Source organism: Pinus tabuliformis, chromosome X, assembly GCF_031772625.1.
Source record: "Pinus tabuliformis cultivar Carrire ecotype Pingquan chromosome X, CPIR1, whole genome shotgun sequence".
Taxonomy (NCBI): Eukaryota; Viridiplantae; Streptophyta; class Pinopsida; order Pinales; family Pinaceae; genus Pinus; species Pinus tabuliformis.
In genome coordinates this window covers 230,514,878-230,538,275 of record NC_142308.1, presented here as the reverse complement: position 1 = coordinate 230,538,275, position 23,398 = coordinate 230,514,878, and the positions used below count along the sequence as shown (strand labels likewise).

The window sequence follows — 23,398 nt, the reverse complement described above, 5'->3', positions numbered from 1 at the left end:
ACCTATAATAAGAGTACCTTTAGAATAACTTCGTGATGATGCCACATATCCAGTTACAAGTGTGGGATCCATCAAGTGATATCCTTAAGCTTACTGAGCTATTGATGTTTTGTATGTACCTAGCTTAACTAAGTTCAGTGATGATAAGTCTTACATATATGGCTAACTTTGAAGATCAACAAGTCCTCATCGTAAATTGCAAGGGAATCATATAGGAACTTTAGGGCATGATCGTGACAACTTGTGTGAGCTGAGCTTCAACAAAAGAGACTAGGTCACTTGCTCTAGTGAATGTTGTCAATATTGAAGCACATGGTGTGGGGATTTCCAATCTTCAAGGTTGAGAGGAAAGGAGTGTGCAAGGGTTGTGCACTTGGGAAGCATGTGAAGGATGTTTTCCTAGTAGTGAACATAGGCCAAGAGGGGTTTCTGACCTAATCTACCCAAATGTATGTGGGCCCATGTCTTCAACATCCTTATCATGTAACATTTACTATGAATATTTTATTGATGATTCTTCTAAGAAGTCATAGACTTACCTTACGAAAACCAAGGATGAGGACTTTGAGAAGTTTCAAGAGTTTATGGGTCTTGTAGAAAATAAAATAGGTATAAATATTAAGGTGTTAAGGTCCGACAATGGAGAGGAGTATACCCCAAAGGAGTTTGATACCTTTTGCATGAAAGAAAGAATCAAGAAAACATTGATAGTTCCCTACAATCCTCAATAGATTGGGGTTACAAAGAGGAGGAACAAATCTATCATAAAACAATCAAATCCATGATTCATGATCTAGTTCTGCTCATGTGTCTCTGTGTATAAACATGTCTTATCATTGTCTATATTTTGAATAGGTATCCTCACAGAATTTTGAAGGATAAGACATCAATGGAGGAATTCAAAAGCGTCAAGTAACACATCTTTGAGTTTTTCAGTTGTCCTATCTACATTCATATTCCAAATGAGAAAAGGGCCAAGTTGGAACCTTCTAGTTTGAAGGACATCTTTGTAGTTTAGAGTGAAACCTCAAAATCTTATAGAATATACATTCCATCTCAACATAAAGTAGATGTGAGCAGAGATACCAAGTTTGAAGAAAATGCATGGTCCTCTAATTCTCAAGAACGTCCAATAATGACCATGGAGGTAGAAGAGCTTGGTATCCCAAAAACAGATATGTAGAAATAAAAAAGATCATGAAATGCATATTTATATCAGCTAACTTTTGGAGGTGCAAGGGGTGCCTCTTTAACTTCAAGTTCAGTTAGAAAGCCTAGATGGCTAATCTAGATATTACCAGAGGCAACAGAGTAAGTTGGTGCTCCAATTACTTCCTTTCAAGTAAGCCACCCTCCTAAAAAGTTCCCTTAAATTCCAAGCAACATAATGACCTGTAGGTGAGAATGCAACAATAAATAGACAGTAAGGACACATCAAAAATTTTAGTATTTCAGAAGTAAGGGCACATGCATGCATGTATGCACTAGCCATAAATAGAATAGGATAAGTTTATCGTTAGACTTCAGGTTAAAAGAAAAGTGCTAAAGTTAGATGAGGCAGTTTTGTTTTATTTTTTGCAGCCTTTTTGAATTCTTTTTTATCAGTTAGATAGAGTGCAGATCCAGATATGTAAGATATATATATATTTCTATGAACCCTAAGTGTCACTTATAAGAGAAAGTGAGAGTATGGATCTGTAATAGGGTTAGTTTCAGTTCTTACACAAAATCCTTTCTAGCAAAAAAAAAATTCTCAGCTTTCAAACTAGGACTTTCAAAAACTTATTCGACTCATAAACTTATCACCTGTAGCTTTCTAGATGCCCTCTTTAACTCAACAATAGACATAACTTGCCTTCAGTATGCCACTTTAGTTCTTAGGAAACTCATATTTGGATAAACTTAAATTATGGACTGTTGCACCAGTAAACTTATCACCTGTAGCTTTCTGGATGCCCTCTTTAACTCAACAATAGACATAACTTTCTGTCGGTATGCCACTTTAGTTCTTAGGAAATTCCTATCCACAGAAATTTAAACTATGGACTGTTGCACCAAATTTTGTCTCAGCAAAATTATTTGATGCCTCAAGATCAAGTGGTCATTGCTCCACGACCGAGTAGAAATATTTACCACACATGAGTAGAGAGGAGGTGATGGGTAAAGAGCTAGTACCCATTGCATTAAATAGGTCCTGTTCTTTTTGGAAACTTTTTGGCTATGACATCTGCGCCAAAAAAAACTTCCCATTTTTAGCAGGCTATGGAATGACTTCAAGTAGAAGGAGACAATACTGGAGACTATTGTAGGTATTGAGGAGGAGTAGAATGTCTCTCCAAAACACCCAAATTCTAAACAAATTTGATAAAAAAACATGTTAGACAACCCTCAAAACATCTACGTAAGAATTACTAGATTGTCTAGAATTCAATGGAGTGACATTTACAAAAGAATCTCGTAGATTAAAGTATATGAGGATGAGTATTAATGTTTACCTATAATGATATTATAAAATTAATATAAACCCTCTATATGAGGATTGTTGGATTGTCTTAAATTCAAATGGAAGTATGTTATTAAATGGATTATCAGGGCAACAAGAAAACAGGAACTAAGAAGGGTTAAAAAGGGAAGAAAGAGAAGCCAGGTTCTTGTAACTAGGGAAAGAAGGACTTGAGCCACATCAAGTGCTTCACGTGTCAAAAGTTTGGGCACTTTTCTTCCAATGTCATCAAAAGAAGGGGAAGGGCAAGCAACAACGCTAGAAGCGACTTGCAAGGAGTGCAAAAGCATCAGCTCAAGTGGATGAGCTTTCATCCAATCCTGAGATACACTTCTCAATGGTCTCATGCCTGTCTTTTGACATCATGTCTGATGTCAATTGGTATGTGGAAAATGGAGCCTGCAGACATACAACTTATAACAAGAGTATCTTTAGAATAACTTGGTGATGATGCCACATATCTAGTTGCAAGATTGGGATCCATCAAGTGATATCCTTAAGCTTACTGAGTTATTGATGTTTTGTATGTACCTAGATTAACCAAAAATATTTTTCATGTTTCAGTGATGATAGATCTTACATATGTGGCTAACTTTGAAGATCAACAAGTCCTCAACCTAAATTGCAAGGGAATCCTATAGGAACTTTAGGGCATGACTGTGAAAACTTGTGTGAGTTGAGCTTCAACAAAAGAGACTAGGTCACTTGCTCTAGTGAATGTTGCCAATCTTGAAGCACATGGTGTGGGGATTGCCAATCTTCAAGGCTGAGAAGAAAGGAGTGTGCACTTGAAAAGCATGTGAAGGATGTTTTCCTGGTAGTGAACATAGGCCAAGAGGGGTTTCTAACCTAATCCACCCAAATGTATGTGGGCCCATGTCTTCAACTTCCTTATCAAGTAAAATTTACTACGAATATTTTATTGATGATTCTTCTAGGAAGTCATAGACTTTGAGAGGTTTCAAGAGTTTATGGGTCTTGTAGAAAATAAAATAGGTATAAATATTAAGGTGTTAAGGTCCGACAATGGAGAGGAGTATACCTCAAAGGAGTTTGATACCTTTTGCATGAAAGAAAGAATCAAGAAAACATTGATAGTTCCCTACAATCCTCAGTAGATTGGGGTTGCAAAGAGGAGGAATAGATCTATCATAAAACAGTCAAATCCATGATTCATGATCTAGTTCTGCTCATGTGTCTCTGTGTATAAACATGTCTTATCATTGTCTATATTTTGAATAGGTATCCTCATAGAATTTTGAAGGATAATACATCAATGGAGGAATTCAGAAGCGTCAAGTAACACATATTTGTGTTTTTCAGTTGTCCTATCTACATTCATATTCCAGATGAGAAAAGGAACAAGTTGTAACCCTCTAGTTTGAAGGACATCTTTGTAGTTTAGAGTGAAACCTCAAAATCTTATAGAATATACATTCCATCTCAACATAAAGTAGATGTGAGTAGAGATACCAAGTTTCAAGAAAATGCATGGTCCTCTAATTCTCAAGAACATCCAATAATGACCATGGAGGTAGAAGAGCTTGGTCTCCCAAAAACAGATATGCATAAATAAAAAAGATCATGAAATGCATATTAAGATCAACTAATTTTTGGATGCATACTAAGATCAACTAACTTTTGGAGGTGCAACGGGTGCCTCTTTACCTTCAAGTTCAGTTAGAAAGCCTAGATGTCTAATCTAGACATTACCAGAGGCAACAGAGTAAGTTGGTGCTCCGACTACTTCCTTTCAAGTAAGCCACCCTCATAAAAAATTCCCTTAAATTCCAAACAACATAATGATCTGTAGGTGAGAATGCAACAATAAATAGATAGTAAGGGCACATCACAAATTTTAGTATTCCAGCAGTAAGGGCACATGCATGCATGTATGCACTAGCCATAAATAGAATAGGATAAGTTTATCATTAGATTTCAGGTTAAAGATAAAGTGCTAAATTTAGATGAGGCAATTTTGTTTTATTTTTTGCAGTCTTTCTGAATTCATTTTTTATCAGTTAGATAGAGTGTAGATCTAGATATGTAAGAAATATATATATTTTTATGAACCCTAAGTGTCACTTATAAGAGAGAGTGAGATTATGGATCTATAATAGGGTTAGTTTTAGTTCTTACACAAAATCCTTTCTAGCAAAAAAAAAATTCTCAACTTTCAAACTAGGACTTTCAAAAACTTACTTGACTCGTAAACTTATCACCTATAGCTTTCTAGATGCCCTCTTTAACTCAACAATAGACATAACTTGCATTCAGTATGCCACTTTAGTTCTTGGGAAACTCCTATTTGCATAAATTTAAATTGTGGAGTGTTGCACCAGTAAACTTATCACCTGTAGCTTTCTGGATGCCCTCTTTAACTCAACAATAGATATAACTTTCCGTTGGTATGCCACTTTAGTTCTTGGGAAACTCCTATCCGCAGAAATTTAAACTATGGATTGTTGCACCATATTTTGTCTCAGCAAAATTATTTGATGCCTCAAGATCAAGTGGTCATTGCTCTACTACCGAGTAGAAATATTTACCACACATGGGCAGAGAGGAAAGAATCAATGATTTATTTGATCCAATGCAGAAAGCGAGAGCCTCAAGAGTAGAAGAGATGTGTGTATATGTCACATGGGGTGTGCATAACACTAATGAAACCAGCATAGATCCATCTTAATCCCAGGTCTATCAAGCATCAAGAGGGATGAATCTTTTTAGGTGCAAACTTCTTTTGGAATGAAAAACTTGAAAAATGATTTGCACTTCAAGAGATATATCATTTGATCCCTCTCCACACTTGATAAATTCCTGAAGATAATAGCAGAGCTCAAAATGAATGCATGCACTTGAAGGAAAATTTCAAACATAACCAGAGAGATTGCTACAATATTCCAAACACGTGAACAAGAAAAGTGTGCTATATAAGGATTTCTCTTGGTCCTTAGACCTTTATCAAAGAATGACCTGAATGAATGATTTACAAATGAGGAGTATGCTTTATTTATACACATACTTTAGGGTTTAGGGGAGCCCTAAAAGGATGACTAGGTTGACCTCGTCAAATATAGAAAAGTATAATAAAGTGGGTATTACCCATATGTAGGCTCAAAAAAACCACCAATACATCTAAGAGGAGGTCAGCACATGGCCTCTAATGAAAATTAACCATAATCCAAATGTTAAATTGAATGCTTACTTATTCCCAAAAACTAGGCAGCTACTTGGTTGCAGTTGTCCATTAAGCAGTGTCCACAAATATAGAATGACCAACCAGGGAAACGACCATCGAGCACTCTTGTAACATACTGCAATAATGGTTTGTTAAGATTTGTTCTCTTTTGCTCCATTTTATAATTGTTCAGCAACAAAGGTCTTTAGAAAATGGAAAAGTTGATACATCAGACAATCAACAAATACATATTTCAGAAATTAAAAAATAATCAGGTATCCCTTTTAAATTATTAATCAATTGTTGAACAATGTTACAATCTCACGTGAAACAAGTACCAAATTTGAAATGAGTCATGACAAAAACATAAACCAGTGCAAGTGAAATTTTCTAGGGAACATCCAGGGAATGTTGGGAATGTCTGGGGAACAATTGGGGATTGATGGGCACTGTCAAGGAACATCTAGGGAACATTCCTCAACAAGAGGGAAAATTTGGGGAATGTTCCCCAAACTACTCCAGATATGGTGGATCATTTGGAATGTGCCCACTATTCTTGATGGTATTCTCCCCAAATTGGGGACATTTTGCTCTAATCCCTAGGTTCCCCTGCAATAGATAACACCACAAACAGGTTCCCCAATTGCAATTGACATCAATCTTTGGTTAAAGTAGATAAGGGAACATAAACCAATGCAAAATAAGGGATATTCCCATAACCCTTAATAGGTTCATTAGAGAAGTAACCCAACTAAGCTTCAGGAACCATTATTGGAGTCAGGGAAACCACAGTACCCATAGAACTGTCCAGTGGATGCCTGCCAAAACCCACACAAGAATCCACTGCATGAGAGGCCCGCTGAATGCACAAACTCAATGCCTGACACAATTATGGAGGAGCCAACTTGACTAAGAGCAGGACCATTCATGCCAGCAAATCAAACTAAAATGTGTTGTTATAACTTAAGTCAAATCCTCCTTAGATGTCATGTTAACATAACCATAGAAAGTCCATTCATGCCAGCAAAGAAAACTAAAATGTGTTGTTATAACTTAAGTCAAATCCTCCTTAGATGTCATGTTAACATAACCATAGCAAGTTAGGTCTGTGTTGCATTTGATTAGGTATTTAACATTTTCTACTCAAATTCTAAAAGCAGAAATCACTTGAAAAGGAAGATTTTAATTATTTATGACATCTGCACAAGCATAAATCATTTATACACTTTTGACATATGCAGTCATTCTATCCTTTTCCGTGAACAATCATTTTATCCATGCAAAAGTCACAGTAACTTCTAGGTTGTCCCTGAACTGGTGTATGACCAAATTGATGTGCCACACCCGAGGATACTTCTATTTCCTAACACCATCAATACTTCTATCTCCTAACCCCTACAAACCCTAACCATACCCTAATTTGTTGTACCCATATCCCCATGACCTCCTACTTTACAAACAGATCAAAAAATATTTTGTCCATGGAGAATCATGCCTATTCCCAGATACACCAATGCAACAGGGCTTTACAGCCAATCTGGAAACACTCATTGGCCTTCTCAGTTACTAACTTACTACCAATATTTCAGCATTTGCAAACAATTTTTGTCAACCCTATTTGCAAACTTTGTAAACTTACACATCTGATACCCTCGATTTTAATAAACAATATTGCAACATTTTAAAAGCAAGATTAAATTGTAGAGGAAGCCATATCATGTGGAGCCAAACAAAGGGATAATGATTCAAAAGAAAATTCATGATAACTGCATTAACAAAATCTAGCATTTCAGGACACCAGCTTTCATGCCCAAATTAGTATCTAACAACTTATTTATATTTTGTAAGTGTTGTGCATCTTATGGTGGAGATAAAACACACCCAATTCATGACTTATGATTTTTTCAAAATACAGTTTAAAACCGAGCCGTGTCAAAGTTGCACTACTCAGAAAACCTACAACCAGATAGTTGGTCTGCAATCCATTTCTCAACCATCTTCTGAGAACGAAGTCCTTGATCAGTTTAAACCTCATGACCAACTCCTAGCAACACAACTTGTGTTGGATTTTTATAAGACCTCCAATTCCCATCAACCTTATCGTTCACAACCGATATACTCCTTCCCATATTAAAAAACTCATTGGTTCCATACCAATTCATTGTTCTCATCCATTCTGTATTGCTAACAACTCCATCTTGGATATCGTAATGGCCCTGATACAAAAAACAATAACCTCTTCTAGTACCTTATCCACCTTCCATTTCACACTCTTCATTATATCATTTTCCATAATTCTATGGACCCTAGGATTGCAGGGTACCCACTCCACACCTTGTTTGGCATTCAGTGCCCCCTCCACTGATCGTTGGTTCAAGAAAGGTGCAAGGAAGTCCTTTCCATCAGGAGAGCAGTGGTAAGGAACACTCCTCATCACCTCCAAAGGAGTTGCAATACCACTCGCATTCTCAATCCAGTCCAACAAATCTTTCATAGCCTTGTAGGCCTGAAAGCACTCTTGTTTATGCATGAATTCCAAAACTTGATCTACCATTTCCTTGTTTCTGTCAATCAACCCAAAATGGTATGCAACACTGGCATAGGTTTTCACTTGAATTTCTGGGTCTGTCAGCCCATTTCCAATCAGAATCCCACCAAGACGGAATGGAAGTTTTGAGCCACCATAACCGAGTGAACCCAATTATGCATTCTCCATTGAATTATTTTTAGATTTCATTAAAATACAATGACCCAAAGTAGGAGCATACTTACCTGCATACCTCTCAACCACCACAAACAAAAGTTGGTTACTGAATTATGGAACTAAGCTATAAAACTCCTCCGAAGCAGTATAAAGATGTTCTTCAAGTTGGTTATGGTTGGTAGGGATTTCCTCGGCCTTATCTGCTATGTTGTAGCCTAAACCCACTAGACTATCAATGAATAAAACACTGAATTTACAGTTCCATGGTGAGTCATTTTGATAGAGTTTGAGGTCTGACGAGATTCTCCAGGGCCCCAATTCATAGAAATTACCATTCATGCTTGAGCAGTGTGGGTCCCCTTGCAGCCATAGAATTATGGGTGTCTCTGCAATGGGCATATTCGGCTCTATTGCCTCATAAAATGCATAGAACAATCTTTCTTCGAAGGATGCCTTCACATTTAAATACCCAGGTCTCCATGGAAATGCTTCCTCTGGCTTCTGTCATCTCCAGATACTTGGCCACACAACGAAGCTCACATATCTGTAAGTTCTTTGCATTACTTACATTTGGTAGCCCTCGTCTGTAGGTTCTTTGTTCTTTGCATTTGGCAGTTGAAGGGACCAGTCTTGCCCCTGCAATGCAATAAAGACTTCTATTCAGGAGGCTGTATGCATTTTTCGCTAATTATGTAGAGTAATTGGTTTCCTTTCTTAACTATTAATCCAATCCAAGGGCACAAACAATTTTAATTATCTAACATATGATCAGATTCTCCAAAATGAGACATGATGGAAATTTTGGAAATTTATTTCAAAGGGTAATGCCTTACAGCGTAATTAATGTTTTAATCCTAAAACGCAAAGATGAAATACTTTGTGTGATCCGGATCTTGGGAGGAGGCCCCCAAGATCTAAGAGATTGAAATGGATCTTGGGAGGAGAGACCCCCAAGATCTGAAAACTTGCATTGCCAGAAGAAAAATAGGAGAATGCCCAATAAACAAAACCATAAAGAAACTTTTTATTAAAACCCACTGATCTAGATTTAAACAGGAACACAACAAATTACTGAGATAACCATAAAGACATATATGCAGTGGAAATAATACTTCATTTCATTAATGGAAAATACTGAAATATGCCTACAACCAGAAATGGAAATAAACTAGCGAGGGCGGTGGTAGCTTATCTCTGAGAAGAGATGTGTGGCTACATGCCTCTGAACTGTAAAGGCTACATTGTGGCGGACAACCTGTCCTTTTACAAAATGTGACTTGTTACTTATAGTATTTTTCAGTTACAATACCACGGGTCAATTCCATGGGTGAATGAATACCATGGGTGGATTTTACAATACCACGGGCGGATGCCATTTAAATACCATGGGTAAATTCCATGGGTTGAAGAATAATATGGGTGGATGAGTACCATGGGTTGATGCCATTTTCCATTCGGATCATTCCTCCCTCCTTAAGAAGCAATGGTCCCCATTGCATAAAGTTCCCTCCTGCAAAGCCTTTGTTGAATATGAAGAGCCACTGAAGATAAGGGTTTTATGTGGTTAACCCAAAACCCTGATAAACAAAGATCCGAGGATAGAGATAGCCTGTAATTCTTGTGACCAATTGTGATTCTGACAGTGTGCGGCCTAGCAAATGGACTTCGATGACAAGGATTTTATGCGGTTGACCCATAACTATGATGTTGGTTGTTGATGAAGTAGCAGGTGCCTACATAGCCTGGGGTGGGAGGGCACGTCTCCAAATAACCCAAGCTGAATGCTGCTATGTTGAAATTGATGAATGTGAAGTAGGTGCCTACTAAAGTGGGGTGGGAGGGCACGTCTCCAAATAACCCAAGTTGAATGCTGCTATGTTGAAATTGATGAATGTGAAGTAGGTGCCTACTAAAGTGGGGTGGGAGGGCACGTCTCCAATGGGAACCCACTCCGAATGCTGCTCCAGAATTAAAATGGACATAACTCGGCCAATATAACTCAGAATATTTATTATAACCTATTTTTGGAAACAGAAGGATCATTTTGCATCTTCTCATGTGTTGGAAATCCTTATCTGGACACTCTAAAATCTCAGATTCGCACTGTAACTATTATGCCGTCACAAAAGTTCTGAAAAATAGCTGATTTTAAATCAGCGATATCTCCCACATCCAAACTCCGATTCAACCCATTTTTTTTGAAATTGGGTGATTTTTCGAGAGGAATCCAGATCTGATATTTGTTTTTGTAAATTTTATACCAAATGTTTCAGATCTGATCTGCAAAGTCGCCGCCCAAAAAAAAATTCTTGCAAAAAATGAGAAAAGAAAAATTCTTCCTGCTTGACCCAAGAAAGTGCTCTGTGGAGGTTGTAGCACATGCCTAAAGTTTGTTGAATATTGCTGCAAAATTTGAAATTGAAATATGCATCAAACCCTCATTCCCATGGAATCATAACCTGCTCTGATACCACTGATCCGGATCTTGGGAGGAGGCCCCCAAGATCTAAAAGATTGAAATGGATCTTGGGAGGAGAGACCCCCAAGATCTGAAAACTTGCATTGCCAAAAGAAAAATAGGAGAATGCCCAATAAACAAAACCACAAAGAAACTTTTTATTAAAACCCACTGATCTAGATTTAAACAGGAACGCAACAAATTACTGAGATAACCATAAAGACATATATGCAGTGGAAATAATACTTCATTTCATTAATGGAAAATACTGAAATATGCCTACAACTAGAAATGGAAATAAACCAGCGAGGGCAATGGTAGCTTATCTTTGAGAAGAGATGTGTGGCTACATGCCTCTGAACTGTAAAGGCTACATGCATCTGAACTGTAAAGGCTACATTGTGGCGGACAACCTGTCCTTTTACAAAATGTGACTTGTTACTTATAGTATTTTTCAGTTACAATACCACGGGTCAATTCCATGGGTGAATGAATACCATGGGTGGATTTTACAATACCACGGGCGGATGCCATTTACAATACCATGGGTAAATTCCATGGGTCGAAGAATAATATGGGTGGATGAGTACCATGGGTTGATGCCATTTTCCATTCGGATCATTGTGATATAGAAAAAAGATTCCAATAAATATTATGGAAAATTTTCCAATAAATACCATATATATACATGATTACGAATGATTTTTTTTTATTGTAATGTATACCAAAAAAGCATGTGAACTTAAAAAAAAGTGTAGTACATGTATGTGGCTACATTATATTCATGGGTGTCTATAGATCTCATTGCTCTACAAACAATGAAAATACGACATACTTATATTTTAAAAGCCCTTGCATCATTAAGTAATTTTAGAAGGGCCTTGAAGGAACAATGCAAGATCAATTTCTAGAAGACATTGTTGCCGAATAACAACCTCCACTTTTCTTCTTGGCTTAAATCTTTGAAATCAAAGTCAAACCCCCCCTTGACATTAACAAACTCTAGATACTAGCGCGGTAAGAAAAATAGATTAAATGACAATGAACAATGAAAGAGATGTTTTAAGTTTTATCAATTACTTAAATGATTTAAGATAGCCATGCACCATTTATGTTTTTTAAGTGAATGTGTTGTAAGTGGTTGGCTGAAATGATTTAACATCCCTACCCAAGTTCAATTAATCTCAAGTTACATGTTGAGCTCATATTAAGTATATTGTTGTAATGGTTTTGAGCCCTGTTATTAAACGGTCTTGATCTCCAAAGTATATCTTACCTTTGCCTAGGCTAGAATGTGGGGTGCTTGGTTATATGGGAAAAAAAAAACTTAAAAACACATCAACTAGCCTAAAAAGGGTGGGCACCACAAGCAACTAGCTTTGACAGGAAAAACAGCTGCCCCCAAGGGACAAAAGCATTAAATGTAAGAACTTTTGTTCAACCAAGATGCTACTGCATCATGGGATTACCCTTCTATCCAAATTACATATGACTCCACCCAACCCCAACTTCTTATTCAGGTCTCCAGTGGAAATGAACCTTTGTGGGCAGCATTACATACCACCATCTTCACTACTAAACAACAACCCCAAGGGAAATGCATCACCTAGTTCAACAATTAATTATTGAGGAGTAAAGAATTGATATACCTTGTATATTGTTGAAAATATCACAACATCCAAAAGAATTTGCAATGCCAATGTAGTCACAGTTCAATAGTACAAATAATAGCATGTTAGACCACCCATGACAAATACCTAAATAGGTCTATGTGCAAGTCCTAGGTGATCTTCATAGAAGGTAGCCCACTGTCATATTAGCTTCAAAAAAAAAAGTGTTTATGTTAAGTGGTCTGCCTCTCAAGGGCCATTTCTCGCTTCTTGTGCCTGCCCACTCTAAGCTGCTTATAATTCTTGTCTTGACTTTGATGAAGCAGTTCAAAAAAACCTTATGAAACTAAATTGCAAAGAGTTGTGTTCGGTGATTAACTTTGAAGAAATCAATTCAAAAAAATGCTAAGTATTAATATTTAAAACTAAATTCCAAATAGTTGTGTTCGGTGATGCACCTCTCAAGGGCCATTTTTCCAACATAAGCAAGCCATGTGTAGTTCCTAACCTTGTAGGTTAGTTATAATGTTGTCTTGTGCATAACAAGAAGCAATTTTAAAAGGACCATAGAGTATTAATTTGCCAGCTAAAAAGTAGAAGAGTTTGTAAATCTATGTTTATAAAAATTGACATACTTTGCAAACCCAAGACATTTTAGACTGTGTTAATGCCAATTGTTAAAAGTGCTTTGGAGTGAAAAGGCCAAAAATGAATTCTAACAAATAATTTGTTCCAGGAAAAAAATATTATATTTTCAATTGTGTTTTATCAATTCAGCGTCTATTAGAAACGTACTCTGCCTTCGTTAAGCCAAAGCTCAACTTTCCTTCCATACTACAAAATTCACTCGAATTGGAGGTTCTTCAAGGGATCTTATTTTTCATCCATAAGAGTTGTATTTTAATACAAATATATAGAAAGATAATTCTTTATATTGAGGCAACTATTCTTGCAATTGATGTGATTCTTAGCTATGGTTTTAAGTTATTCCAGACTGGAGTATTTAAAAGCATTTTGTTGCAAAATAAAAGGCATAAATTGTGAAACACTTCACCAAATTAAGCCTTTGCGAGGTTAAACAGACCGAAAAGAAGAAATGTTAATTTCACTATCTGTTGCAATGTATCGCTTGAAATAGATGTGAGAAGATAAGAAATTTCATGTCAGAACACATAGATTGACATAGAAACATATCTGCACTACAAAATAGGACCATCAGGCGGCTTTTGAAGAATATAAAAAAATTTCAAAAGAGAAATTATTTAAAAATCTATACAAAGTCTTTGCAAATGTTCACTCCATATGACACTCAATGTGTGTTTTTGAGGAAAATATTTTGGAATGATCTCAATTTTCTAGTTATAATTTATACAATGACCCCAAAGAAGTGCATTGCATTTCAATTGACATGGAAAATTGCATAGATATTAAGATATTGGCAGCTTACAATGCTGACACTATAAGAATTGTCATCTCATTTAAAATACAATCACAATTTTTATTTTCTCATTATTCAAATTAAATGTAATAGGTTGCAAGTAAAGATAAGGAAATGGCAACATCCTGGAGGTGCAAAAAATAAACTCATGAAATGCAAGTCCTGAAAAAATAAACGGTTTCCTCTTAAGTGCTTATTCATGGGGACAATATGCAAGATCCATATAACTTACCCTGTCAAATATGAATCGGTTAGCTACTCGCTTCAATGTAGTAGCATCAACTACATCTATTCTAGCAAACAATTCTGCACTTGGGATTCTCCTACCATAAGTAAGCAACAACAACCTTATCTATTTGAAAAATGAGAATTAAAAATAAACTAACGATAGAAAATAAATGTTGACAAATGCATGGGTTAGTTGATATCTTCTTAAAAGTACTATCCACTTTCTACATCATGTCACAATTAAAGTTATACCTAACGACCAATATCTTTAGCTATAGGACTGGTGCCATCAATATGAAGCTGCAAAGAAGATTTCAACTACAAAAAATAGAAGTACAGACATCACAAAGAGATTAACTTTGATATGCAAAATTATGATGTAAAAATAGCTAAAGAATTCTTAGGAAATTTTGAAGATTCACAACAACATAGTGCTAAGGGACTATCTACTATGAGAAAAGGTAGCATTGGCAAGATATTTTTGATGCAATTTACTGGAAAGCATGGTGTCCAATAAAGTCTAGATGGATTTCCAGCAACAGTTGAATAATTTAAATTCCCGACTTAGAAACAGGTACAAATACAAAAACTTAAATCAAGCAAACATAATATAAAGAAATACATAATTACCAAAACTTAGATGAGGTGAACATGGAAAACAACATTTGCCTGGTAATTAGTAACAAGTTAAAATTGCATTGGCTGAATCCTAACCATAGATTATGGATGTCAGAAGCGTACCATGATTCCATATCTGTGTAGAGAATAATTACACAACATATGAAACATGAATTGTTGTTGTGTAGAGTAGAAGGATTACCAATTGTGAGAGCTGACCTTGTCAATTGTTTAATTGGGAAAGATGATGCCCTAATTTTGAAAGTGAGAAGAGTAACCAGTGAAAATATTCAAATTCATTGTTACTACTCATATATGGATTCCTTGGCTCAGACTGTGAGTTTTCCATTTAACTCTACCATACTATGCTTGATTTATCAATCAATGGTTTAACTCACTCAGTTTTGACGAAATCAACAATTTTGTGCCTCTATAGGGGTACTTCCATATCACATAGTTGGAGCTCATCTTCTATATGTGATTTAAAGATTGAATGTCTTCACTACATGAGGTGTTTTTTAATCTTGATATGAATCACGAATGTCATAACTATTTATTATATTGATTGACATGACTTGGAGATTTATCACACACTTTTGCAGTCATTTTCCCTAAATATATCTTCTTTCTTTACATCAACCATTCCACACATTCACAACATGGTCTTGTCAGTCATCTGAATTGGTGACCTGATTGGTACTCTTCTAGTATGTTGGAAATTGATGTGTTGGAAGAATATTTTGTAGCTTAACCACTAATGTATGCAACTTGATAATTCACATTAAAGGAATTATAAAAATTGTTGACGACACATTCCATATGTTGTAGGATTTTAATGTTCTATCCACCTTCCAAAAGCCACTTGCAATTAGGTGAGTTAATGGTTTGAGAAAACTGATAACAACTGAGTGTAATGGGCCAAGGGAAAAAATTTGTATAATATTGGCTTTCCCTTAATTTCCAGGGTTTTTTTTTGGATCCCAAATGCTAACACATTTTTGTTGAATGGATACCTAATTGAATTGCAAAAAATTGATTGGTTTCGGTACACAACATGATGACTGAATCCAATTCTATTATTCCAATAGTTAAACCAAAGTAAATTATGGTTGATTTTTGTCTTGAAATGGCGAATGTGGCTATAATTTGTACCTATTGTTTGGATGGGTAACCACTTTTTTATTCTGGTTTTGGGAATTTGATATATGGTTTTGGTTATTTTTATTTGAAGATGTAAATTTTTCCTATCATCACATCATAGTCAGATCCAAATTTGAGGAACCAAACCTGTAATGGACATGAACGCATCTGGGAGTAATTTCTTTTAGCTAAGGGGACGGAACCACAATGAAATAGAACCCTAGCCCAGTGCCAATACAGGTTTTGGTTATAAGTTTATTTGAAAAATTGCAGAGTGTTGTGAACTGAGATTCTTGAACTTTTCTAAGGAGAGGTGAGCATTGACGTTAGAACTATAAATTGCTTCTTTATTTCCTAAATTCATCACCCACAATAATTTGACATTGTATATCTTGCATATTCTAAGAGAAGTCTGTTGAGAAGCCATTTTGGCCCCGGTGCTTTACCTTTCTTCTTTGAGAAAACTACTTGATGTAATGCTTCTTTGAAATTGCAACCACTAGTCTCTTACCATGATGCATTTCACTATTATATTTGGAGTATTGTATAGGATGAATTATTTATGTTTAAAAATGGAGAAAGAAATTCTCAATTCGCTTTTTCCTTGATTAAATTGAGAAAAAAATTAATTCCTCGTCATCATACAACTTGGAGAAGTTAACTAAGGTGACATGGATCTTGTCAATCAATCAACTCAGTTAATTCAATTAAGCTGCATGAAGTTCAATTGTATTTAGTGATTCCTAAATTTTAGGAGCCTAGGTTGAGTTAATTTCAGTTGTAATAAGTTAAACTAGTTCTAATTGTTAATAGAACTAGTTGGTGGTGAGTTAAGTAGTGGGAGATCAATATAACTCAAAGATCATCTAGTTAACTGATCAATTGACTAATAATTAGCTCATGCATGAAAATGATACGAGTTTTCCAGTTTTGGTGGAGTTTCCAACGAAGTTAACCAACAATTATAAACTAGTTGAGTGTATGGGTGTTGCATGAGGTCAGGTGATCAACAAGGTATTTTTTAAGGATTTAATATTTTTCCTATATATAGTATTGTGGTTGATCCAAATGGAAAATGGAATCCACCCATGGTATTCATCCACCCATGGAATTTACCCATGATTGTAAGTGGCATCCACCCTTGGTATTCACCCTCCCATGGTATATATCCACTCATGGAATTTACCCATGGTATTGTAAGTGACATCCACCCATGATATTCATTCAACCATGGTATTTACCCACCCATAGAATTTACTTATGGTATTGTAACCAAAAAAGGTTATAAGTAACAAGTCACATTTTGTAAAAGGATAGATTGTCCACCACAATGTAGCCTTTACAATTTTTATTTGTTTTAATTAAAAAAAACGTTGTAGTTTTGTTTACCAGGTGTTCTCTACTTTTCTCCTGACAATTCAAATTTTCAGATCTTGGGGGCCTCCCCCCAAGATCCATTTCAATTTTTTAGATCTTGGGGACCTCCTCCTAAGATCTAGATCAGTGGGTGACTATTCTAGTTCGAAAATGCATAGGTATAGAATGTAGGTGAATATTAAATAAAAATAATGTAATTTTCTACTAAAATTGGTAAGTTTTTTTGGCAAATATCATCCATTTAATCATTTATATGTACAAAATAGTCGGTTATTTTTTTCACAAAATGTCCAAAAAATAGCCCATTTGCGAAATTTCACCCCTAAAATTTTCCCTAGTGGTCAACCCTAAGGAATTGAACAAGAATTTTGGAGAAAATTCCTAATTAATAAGGGCCTATTTCCTTAGGAATTGTGCAAGGAAATAGGGGCTCAAGCAGAGGAAGAAATTGACTAAGTCTGATCCATAGCTTCTCAGTGAGAAAAGAGATAGGTTATTCACTTACAGGTTGAGCTCAGACTGAGCTAGAAATTGTAATACATTTCTATTCATCAAATTAATGCAAGCAGGCATAGGGGTTTTTAGCAAATGCTTTCCCCTAGAAAATTATTGTGTGCATGTGTGTTATTTCTCATTGCATGTTTGTGATTGATGTCTCACTACAATGAATTCAATTTGACTCGATGGAAGACTTGGGTGTCGGTTTCAATCGAGAATGCACCCTTACAATTCAATGTAATTTGAGTTTGATTACAAGTTCAATAATGTTGATGTAGACTGTGCTTTGAAACGTTGAAGTTTACAGATTCATTAACTTGATTGTAGTGATGTAGAAATTTCTTTGAAATGCTGGAGTCTGCAAATTCATGAACTTGATTGTATTGAGTGAATTTGTTTGTTGAGGTAGAATGCCGATGTTGAAAATTTTGATTATTTGTTGTAGTGACGCAAATGCATGTGTTGAGCTTAATTATCCTTCCTTGAAGCTATTCTATTACAAGTGTTGTGCTTGCTTGCATTGAACTTTATGTGTGTTAAATGAGATCATTTATGTGTCAAAACTAGACACAAATCATAAGCAACAACATGAAGCCATAAAAACACTCGCCATCACAAATACACATGGTGTACCTAAGATCCCCTTATTCAATTTCGGGCGGATCTAGGACACAATCACCACAAATAATATGTCTTTATTGAGTATTGAGATCATCAACCTTTCATCTTTTACAACATTGCCACTGAAGCTTTCTCAAATAATGAGAATCTAACGCTCGCAAATTTTGGAAGCAAATGTGTTCAAAGAAATGCCTGCACTGATTCAATCTCTCTCAAAGTAAAAGATTACTTTGGATTACAATACTGATTCTCGCTCAAACCAATAGTTCTTATCTCTCCAAAATGTATAAAGTTACTTCTTACTTCTCATTCCAAAAAACTAACTTATCTCTCCAAAATATTACAAAATATAATCCTTTTTAAAGTTCCATAAAAAAACAATTTAATGAATTTTATGGTCACTCTATCAAAAGTGAATTACAGTTATATTCGTTTAAACTTTACATTTATCCATGTAATTTTTCATTGAAATCACTTTTTAAAAAAAAATGATTGGCACGTTTCAATATTTATATTATAAAGCCATAGCTTTATGAAAATGGTTTTTCTTTTGGAGAAGTAAATTAATGCAACTTGCCTGGAAAACATTGGTTCTTAGACAATTTTCTGCAAACACTGGCAGCTTCTTTTGGCAAACGTTGATTCTTCAACGCAGTTTTCTTCATTGTGATGGCTTTCTCCAGAAAGAAATTCTCTTTTGTAACGCCTTTGTCCTGAACTTTTCTCCTCAATGTTGGGAGTGTAACAGCCAGAATAAGTTTGTAATGGCTGAGAGGTACATTGTTTATGCTATTTATTTACTGCGCTTCAGTGCTTTAGAAGCTTCGGGGCTTCGGTGGGCTTCTTGTTCACTTGGTCACTTTTATGCGGTAAAGTAAGTAGCCAAGTATCAGAAGGGCTCGGTGGTGGGTGATTGGGAATATAATGCACCAGTCTCAGCGGCAGAGAAAGCATCCATTGATTCTGGGTACAATAATAGCAGAAGTACTTGAGTTGGTCGAGTGTGTAGAGCCTAAGGGTATGTGTGAGCAGGAGAAGAGCCAGTTGAGGTCAGGGTCGAGGGGTCAGCAAGAAAGGCTAAGTATTTCAGCGATGAGAGCAAGCAACACTTAATTTCAATATTAAAGAAAAAATGATGCTAACAATGACTCAAACTAAAAGCATAAAACTCAATTGGTGATCCAATGCACTTCTGAAACGTTGATTTATTCACAGTTCCTTCAACAAGCCAAAATGTGAGAGCTTGCATCACATTGTCCAAAGTCCCACATTGCACGCTGAAATGGCAAACCCTGAGCAGCTTCTTGTCCACCATCTTCTGATTGCATAGAAATGGAAGCATCACGATCTTGTTCCCATACTAAACTGTGCTTGCTAGATTGTGTTGAGCGCAAATTTACTCTTCCTTCCTATCCTCACCTGAAGAGGACTGGTCTGTTGCTTGACCCTCAAGAGGTAGCACGGTGGCTAAGTAGTTAAGTCGTTAAGTCGTTATAGTTAAGTCGTTTATACATACTATAAACGCCTTTCAAAATTGTGGGATAAAAACATGAAAGAATCCTCTTTGGATTTTCTATGTCCGCTTCAACCTCATCGCTGGCCAACTGCTGCGATCTGGTTCTACCTTAGCTCCTCTTGCAGAAACTGCGAAACTGATATCTTGACACAAGCTTATTTGGCACCTCGCAGCAGCAACCAATTTCTTCATGAGCTCACACCAGTCGACACCAATGCTCCCACCGTGAATTGAAACCAAATCTCACGCACAGGTAAGAATCGTTAACGCACAGTTTATTCCTGCGTATAGTCCAGAACTAACGCAGCTTGGAATCGATGACTGTCATTGTAGTTTTCAGCCTCAGGAAATCGGTCCACTACTTCAACGCTGATTCGGTTCTTGCTGAACATTGCAGAATCAACTTTATCAATTATTGCTTCAATAACCCAGCTCCAACTTTATTCATCAGCATCCGGCTCTGCACAACACGCTGTCACAGTTTGTCTCTGCGCCAATACACAGTCTCTCAATCCCAAAGTGAAAAAACCGTGTGCTCTGATACCACATATTGAAAATGAAATTAACTCAGAAAAATATATAAAGCACACATAATAAACCAGACACCAAAGAATGGCGGAAAAGGCTTCAGCCTCAGGTATTCTGTCTCACATTTTCATTCAACAAATTGAATATAGTGTTACAAATAAATAGATGAGAGACAATGTTCTCAAGATAGTGCGTGCAATCTTAGACTCTTTTGATTGAGATAATTTCTCCTTTGGTTGAGATAATTTCTCACCAGACACACACCAATATAGGAGTTACCAAAACTAACTCCTATCTTAGAGGAACAACCCAGGAGTTAGGCACAAATTCCTAACTTGGAATATTTAATTTATTCATTTATTTTTGGATTTATTATTGTTTTATGAGAGAGGCTAACATGATGTTGTAAATTGTGAATTAAATTCCACAGAGCAGTAGAGTAGGTTTGTTTCTTGTGATTTTGATTAAAATTTAATGAGAAGTTGCAAATATACACCATAATTTCTACACTTTAATATTCAAATCTGTTTGTTTCCTATATAAGAATGGCGACTTATCGTAATCCCAAGTGTTTACAGTGGTTTTCACCTCCTTCAGTGATTCTGTTTTCTGAGAGTTTTCATGGAGATCTTGTTACACGCTCTTCAAATCTGGCAGGCTCCATAAAAGATAAGAGGAGGATTTGGTTAATGTCAAACAAGTGACCAAAGAACTAGGTCAATGGAACTAACTTATACAATCCATGTGTATATATAATGTGACACTACAAAAGTTATCCCTAGATCAATATTGATAATAAGAAGTGGAGAGAAGAGGAAAAACAAAGCTAAATGTTTAGCTAGGAACTATAACATAGTCATCCAAGATAAAAGAGAGTGTAGATGTCATATAAGAGGACCAGACAGTGAGAGTCTAGGTGATATGGATGAGTGAGAAGGAAAATGAGTGTGCATTTTGATGACTGAGTTTGAGGGAGGTACTTAGGTGTGGGCTCATTATGTAAATCAGTATAAAAGGGCCAATGCTACGGTGGATGATATCACTTTGTCGAGTGACCAAGGATGAAGGATGCAGTTGTGTTATCTTTGGTAAGGGGTCTGAGAGACCGAATGAAGAATCTACATATCTTGATAGGAACTATTACATAGATGTCAAGCCAAAAAAATAAATTAAATATTATTGTAGCCTTGCAATTTTGAAAATTCAATGGAAAACAAATTATCAAATATTATTTTGAATTTTTTCTGAAGCAGGTTCCTAGGAAGAAAAAGGCCACTTTTATTTAAAAATTCTTCTCATTACCAGCAATTACTTTTGTAGAAGTTTTGGACACCTATTGGGCATTTGATTGAAAGAGATCCCATTCCATGCAGAAGCAGGTAGGTCTTAAGAGTTCCTGACAATACCCAAGTAGCATAATTTAGTAACCAAAAGGAAAAATTATATTTTCATGGTTGGAATGATTGAAATGATGAAAATAACTTACAGGGACAGGACAAAGAGCTTGGGGCACTTGAGTGGGACTTCATCGGACACGTTCTCATTACCAGAAATTTCATGTGATGGTGATGGTTTACTTTTTTCTCTAACATTGTATCATCCCCAAGCCACATCAGAAAGACAAACCCCAGGATATAAATTCTATCAAGAATCCAAAAAAGCACGAGAGTTAGCCCTTGTTGAATAGCTTAATAGTCACTGACAAAGATATAATAATATCTTCTTATACAACTTGTAGCATGCAATATATGAGCCATGGTTATCCTCAAAAAATATTGCAAGTGTTGTGGGCATAAACCTAGCTTAATAATAATCAAAATTATCAAAATTTCATTAATTCAAACTAAAACTAGTTCTGATTTTGAAATAGGAGGAAAAAAAAGGAGTGATCCCTGCAATCTACTCTTAAAATTCAAAAGCATAAAAGCCCTCAATTTTTCTTAAAAACTCTAAAAATATTCATATCCTTGCTCTACCATTAAGGATGAACATCCTCCTGTGGGACCTTGGTCCATCTGAATCCTTCCTCGAGAAGAGCCTTGAAGCATTTAGTAGTCCTGTAACTCAACGAGTTTTTTCAGAGTTTTACAGAGGGTGGGGATGGATTTGACATCGTAGAGTAGATCAGACATCAAAATGAACTCCATTGGCGGCCTTCACTATGGCTCATTACTGTAACTAACTTCTAATGTAGTGCTTACTCTAACCAACTTCCAACGTAGTGTTCTCAACTGCCTATGATGATCCAATGGACAAAAATATTTTAATCGTCTTTAACACATCGGATCAACAACGCAAGACAATACACAGTGGCACCCGAGTGGAGTTCTTCCCAAAGGGACACCTTACAATGTAATAATTTGGTTGGTATGAATATGATTTTCGTTTACACTAGGACAAATTATTCCTGTACATTGCATGTGTCTATATTTGTTGGTGTAAGAGTAATAGGTTGAAATAAAATTTTTCTTTCCTTTTCAAGAATCTTTCACATGGATGAATGTGTGTGCATTATACTTTACATATTTTCCAGATGAGCCATGTTGATGAGAGAGAATAAGAAAACAGGGAAGTTTCGGTTTTTTTTAAAGCATTTTATTCCCATCAATAATGTCATTCTCACAATATTGTGAGAATGTCGGATAAGAAAAGAAGGAATTTTTGGTATTTTTTAAAGCATTTTATTCCCATCAATAGTGTCATTCTCACAAATGCGAGTTTGAGTTGTAATAGAGAATTTGAGTAATTTAATGTTAAAAAAAATATTTATATTTTTTAAAACTCATTTTAAATAATTCAAAAAATAATTAAATCACAGTAAAGAGTCAAAACATCCATTAATTTAATTTAATTTAAACTAAAAAATTCTAAAATCAAATTTTATAGATAAATTTGCATTTCAACAAAAAAGTTTACTGAAATTGAAAATAAACTAAAACCCTTATATGTGTGTTATAATTTAAGTTTAAATTTATGTT

General features: G+C 35.7%; 1 pseudogene; it reads right to left on the bottom strand.

Moving 5' to 3' along the window:
* Window positions 1–7,627: 7,627 nt before the first annotated feature.
* On the bottom strand, window positions 7,628–19,691 carry LOC149139200 (serine carboxypeptidase-like 50; annotated as a pseudogene).
* Between the last annotated feature and the right edge of the window lie 3,707 nt (window positions 19,692–23,398).